Source organism: Corylus avellana, unplaced genomic scaffold (assembly GCF_965113065.1).
Source record: "Corylus avellana unplaced genomic scaffold, dhCorAvel1.hap1.2 HAP1_SCAFFOLD_314, whole genome shotgun sequence".
In the NCBI taxonomy this organism is placed as follows: Eukaryota; Viridiplantae; Streptophyta; class Magnoliopsida; order Fagales; family Betulaceae; genus Corylus; species Corylus avellana.
This window is the reverse complement of record NW_028290671.1, coordinates 4984-10959: the sequence shown is the minus strand read 5'-3', so window position 1 is coordinate 10959 and position 5976 is coordinate 4984. Positions and strand designations below refer to the sequence as shown.

Below are 5976 nucleotides of genomic sequence, written 5' to 3'. Positions count from 1 at the left end.
GAAAGGTGGCATCTATGAGGTTAAGGAGGACACTGGTTTGAGGATAAAGATAGATGCCTTGACCAAGAAGGTTGAAGCTCTTGCAGTGGGTCAGTCCATAAATGCTGCCAATACGTTCAATGTTGATGGCTGTTCAATCTGTGCTAATCCTATGCATTTAGCAGAGAATTGTCCATTTTCACCGGCTTTTGCCGAGTGCTCCATGGAACAAGTTAACGCTTTCAACGACTTTAGGAAGCAAGCGAGTGGACCCTATGCAGAGACATACAATCCAGGGTGGTGAAACCACCCTAATTTCTCATGGAAGCAGAGCCAACAAATGAACCAAGTATTTCCCCCACATGCTCAGAATCATGGTCGTTCAGCTCAACCAGCACAACCTTCTGCATCTTCATCACAATCATCGCTTGAAAAAACAATGAAGGCATTCATTCAATCGAATAGCCAGACCATACAAGAGCTCAAGAACTCTACCATGGCAAACACCCAAGCGATAGATGAAATGAAGAATGCCACCATGGTTAACACCCAAGCAATTGCGAAGATGGAGAGTCAGATTGGACAGATAGCCAATTACTTGGGTGAGAGAGAAAAAGGGAAGTTACCCAGTCAGCTCGAGCCCAACCCAAAAGGTCAATATATGGTTGGGAATTCCTCAAGTCCCGCACACGGACAAGAACATGTGCAAGCGATTGTCACACTGAGGTCAGGGAGACAAGTGGACAATCAGGTGGTTGAGCAAGAAAAAGACCCTGCGGGGCAAGAAAGGGAAAAGAGTGGCAACAACAGAGAAGAGAGATGTCGAGCCATCTACAGCCACACCCATTATTGAGGACTCTCCTAGGTCATTTGTGCCGAAAGCACCTTACCCTGAAAGGTTGCAAGCACCTAAGAAAGGAGGGAAGTTTGAGGACATTCTGGAGGTGTTCAAGCAGGTCCAAATCAATATCCCATTTTTGGACGCCATCCAACAAATACCTTCATATGTGATGTACAAATTTAATTGTACTCGCAAGTGCACGAGTCGTGTGCAATATAGCGTGTGTGCAAGTGCGAGGTCGATCCACAGGGATTTGTGTTGTGTAAACCAATTTCTATTTAAACCAACTCTATTTTAACCTAGTTCCGAATTTTGTGATTTTTGTCGTGCAAAATAAAACATAAACTAAAGAAAATAATGAAATAAAATGGTAAAGAACACTAAGGTTTTAGAATTCACTTCGCCAAATCTTAACTCTATATTCTCGTATTTGTTCCTACAATCGAAAAACTATATTCGATGTTTTACAAATATCAAGTTTAAATCATTCAATGAATCCACCCATTTTTACAAATCACAACAAATATCCGATTCGAAATTAAATCATCCTATGTATCCGTTTGGTTAACGAATCACAACGGATATCCGATTTCAATCGAATGATTTGATGTATCCGAAGGATGAAACACATCAAATATCCAACTCCAACACATAATAGTTCATCACATTCAATTAAAAGATATAAATCAAGCAATTGAATGAAAATCTACAACATCCTTATTCGAAGTCAAAATTGTATAAACAAAATACGAGAATACATGAGTTTGTCAATGACGAAGCTTCATCTTCAACCTTAGTTGAAAGATTTAGCCTCTCATGATAACAAAAATAATCACCAATTGAATTGTCATCATCGAAAGAATAAAACTTACAATGGAAAACAAAGCAAAAGCTTCCCCACGGCAATACGTCGTAATTCAGCTTAAAACGGCCTCCTCCAATTGTGAGGCTTAGAGGTTTATTTATATGGCTTAGGAGAGCCCTAGAAGCCCTAGTAATCCTAGGAATTTCGGAGATTTAAGTCCAAGCCCAATTAGGATAAAGAAAACCTAAGCCCAAATCGGAATAGGATTCGCCCAGAATTGCGGTCCTATCTTGCGGCATGATTTTGGCCTTGCGACGCTCCGAATTGGGAAAATGCTATTTCACAATGAATTGTAGTAGTTTGAGTTAGCTTTCCAATGCCGCTTGAATCACCTCAATCGGATATCTGAGATGAAAGTTATGGTCAAAATACCGAGACATATTCAGAATCCAATTTTGCATCCAATCCGATTTGACTTCAAATTGAGAAATTCCGAATTAATCATTTCCTTTATTTGATTAAGCTTTAACCATGATTGGTTAAGCTTAACCATATCCTCTAGGTCTTCCCAATTTGCCCCTTTAAGCTTGGAATTTTTTCAGAAATGCTTTCTTTTCTTCCAAAAGCCTATAAAACAAAGAAAATACAAAAAGGCAGTAAAATGTCCTAATTAACCAAAACCAAAGGATTAAAACATGCAAGTTAAGGGCTGAAAATATAAATATTTTAGCACTTATCAATATGCCAAGTTCTTGAAAGACTTGATTACAGTGAAGAGAAAGACGAATGTTCTGAAGAAGGCATTCCTGACCGAGCAGGTTAGTTCAATCCTGCAATGCAAGTTGCCCCTCAAGTATAAGGACCCTGGGTGTCCTACTATTTCTTGCATGATAGGAGTCCGCCAAATAGAGAGGGCATTATTGGATCTTGGAGCATGTGTAAATTTGTTGCCCTACTCAGTTTATGTGCAGTTGCGGCTAGGAAATTTAAGGCCCACATCCATAACACTGCAATTAGCTGACAGGTCAGTGAAGGTTCCACGGGGAATAGTAGAGGATGTCTTGATTAAGGTGGATAAGTTTTATTTCCCTATGGATTTTATTGTGCTTGACACGGAGCCAATTCCAAATGTGGGGAGTCAAATACCGGTGATCTTAGGGCGACCATTCTAGCTACGGCTAACGCCCTAATCAATTGTAGGACAGGGGTGATGAAGATTTCCTTCGGTAATATGACAGTGGAGCTGAATATTTTCCATATTAGAAAGCAACCATTGGAATATGAGGAAATGCAACAAGTATGCTTGATAGAGGAGATCATTGAGGAGGTTGTTGAAGAATCAAGCATAAAGGACCTCCTGGAGGCATGCTTTGCTCAATTCGGAGAGGATTTGGATTTGGACAAGTTGCTTGAGCAAGCAGATGAGATTTTGGAGACTGCTCCTCTGGTGAGCAATGAGAAGGAGGAGACAGCAGTACCTGATCCCCCCAAGAAGGAACTTAAACCTCTACCAGACACTCTCAAGTATAAGTTCCTAGGTCCAGCAGATTCATTGCCTGTGATTATAGCTTCAGACTTGGTTGATGCTCAAGAGGAGAAATTGTTAGACGTTTTAAGAGAGCACAAAGAAGCTATCGGCTGGACTATTGAGGATATCAAGGGGATCAGTCCCTCGGTGGTGATTCACAAGATACATTTAGAGGAGAATGCCAAGCCATCGAGGGAGCCAAAGAGGAGGCTCAACCCAGCTATGCAAGAGGTTGTGAGGACTGAAGTGATAAAGTTGTTGGATGCAGGGATCATTTATCCCATCTCTGATAGCAAGTGGGTGAGCCCGATTCATGTTGTGCCCAAGCGGGCTGGATTGACGGTAGTGAAGAACAAGGATGATGAGTTGGTCCCAACTCGTATTCAATCAGGATGGAGAGTATGCATAGACTACCAGAAGTTAAATGCTGCCACCAGAAAGGATCACTTCCCGCTTCCATTTATTGATCAAATGGTGGAGCGCTTGGCTGGGCATGAATGCTATTGCTTCTTGGATGGTTATTCTGGATATAACCAGGTCCCTGTGGACCCCGAAGATTAGGAGAAGACGACGTTTACCTGTCCTTTTGGGACCTTCGCCTGCAGTCGCATGCTCTTTGGGTTATGCACCGCACTTGCTACTTTTCAGTGGTGCATGATCAGTATTTTTTCTGACATTGTAGAGCATTTCTTAGAGATTTTCATGGACGACTTTTCTGTCTTCGGTTCATCCTTTGATGAGTGCTTGCACCGCCTGACTTTGGTATTAGTACGGTGCAAGGAGAAAAACCTGGTGCTCAATTGGGAGAAGTGCCATTTTATGGTAAAGCAAGGTATTGTATTGGGGCATGTCATATCTCAGAGGGGGATTGAGGTTGATAAAGCGAAGGTGGATCTGATTTCCAACCTTCCACCCCTACATACAGTGAAGGAGGTTCGCTCTTTTCTGGGCCATGCAGGATTCTACAGGCGGTTTATCTAGGACTTTAGCAAGATTACCAGGCCCTTGTGCAAGTTGTTGGTGAAAGATGCCCCGTTTGTATTCGATGAGGATTGCAAGAGAGCATTTGGGGACCTTAAGAGCATTTTGACGTCCACACCCATTATTCAGCCACCCAACTGGGGTGTACCTTTTGAGATCATGTGTGACGCATCAGATTATGCCATTGGAGCTGTTTTGGGGCAGCGTGTTGATAGACTCCCCCATGTCATTTACTATGTGAGTAGGACTCTAAACGATGCACAACTCAACTACTCCACCACGGAGAAGGAGTTGTTGGCAGTCGTTTTTGCGCTAGACAAGTTAAGATCCTATTTGCCAGGATCTAAAGTCATCATCTTTTTGGATCACGCAGCATTGAAGTATCTTTTTTCCCAAAAAGATGCTAAATCCCGTCTGATCCGATGGATTTTGCTACTCCAGGAGTTTGACATAGAAATTCGGGACAAGAAGGGTTCCGAAAATGTGGTGGCAGATCATTTGTCTAGATTGACTGTGGATTACACTGAGGACGCCAGCCCCATTTCGGAGACTTTCCCTGATGTGCAATTGATGCACATTGCTCATGAGCCCGCGCCATGGTTTGCTGACATAGTGAACTATCTCGTCACCGGCCAACTGCCTTAGCAGTGGGGGCGACAAGATAGGTCTAGATTTTTGTCCATGGTGAAACATTTTTTCTGGGACGATTCTTACCTGTTCAAGTATTGTCCCGATCAGATCATTAGGAGGTGTGTACCTGAGCATGACCAATCCAATGTCATCTCCTTTTGTCATGATCATGCTTGTGGAGGCCATTTCAGTGCTAAGAAGACCGCTGCCAAGATTTTGCAGTGTGGATTCTATTGGCCAACCCTTTTCAGAGACGCCCATGCTTATTGCATATCCTGTGAGCGCTGTCAAAAGCTAGGGAGTATCTCTAGAAGGAATATGCGGCCCCTCAGTCCCATTTTGATTGTTGAGATTTTTGACGTATGGGGCATCGATTTCATGCGACCTTTCCCAAACTCCTTTGGCTATCTGTACATCTTGGTTGCTGTGGACTGTGTGTCCAAATGGGTGGAGGCGGTTGCATGCAAGACCAATGACCACAGAGTTGTGGTCCAGTTTTTGAGAGACACTATCTTTGCTCATTTTGGTACACCTCGAGCAATTATAAGTGATGGAGGTAAGCATTTTTGCAATCGGATTTTTGAGCAGTTGATGAAGAAGTATTTCATCACACATAAGGTTGCCACCCCGTATCACCCACAGGCAAGTGGACAGGTTGAAGTTTCCAATCGAGACATCAAGCATATTTTGGAAAAGACAGTAAAACCCAATAGAAAAGATTGGTCTCTGCGATTAAGTGATGCATTGTGGGCATATAGGATAGCTTTCAAGACCCCGATTTGGATGTCACCCTATCGGCTTGTGTACGGGAAAGCATGCTATCTTCCCGTGGAGTTGGAGCATAGAGCATATTGGGCCATCAAGCAGCTGAACTTCAATCTTTTGAAGGCTGGCTCACAAAGGAAGCTCCAACTCAATGAATTGGAGGAATTGCGGAAGGATGCTTATGATTCTGAGCGGTTGTACAAGGCATAGATGAAGAAGGCTCATGACCAGCGCATATTGAGACGGTCTTTTGAGCCGGGTGAGAGAGTCCTTCTTTACAATTCATGGCTGCATCTTTTCCCAGGCAAGTTGAAATCTCGGTGGACAGGCCCATTTATCATTCGGTCAATTTTTCCTCATGGGGCCATCGAGATTGAGGATCCTAAGAATGGTAACAACTTCAAGATGAATGGACAGAGATTAAAACCATTCTTAGAGTTGAGGAGT

At 42.9% G+C, this 5976-nt stretch overlaps 1 pseudogene; it reads left to right on the top strand.

The window, feature by feature from the left end:
• Nucleotides 1-319: 319 nt before the first annotated feature.
• LOC148582109 (uncharacterized) lies at nt 320-5739 on the top strand (annotated as a pseudogene).
• Nucleotides 5740-5976: the final 237 nt, after the last annotated feature.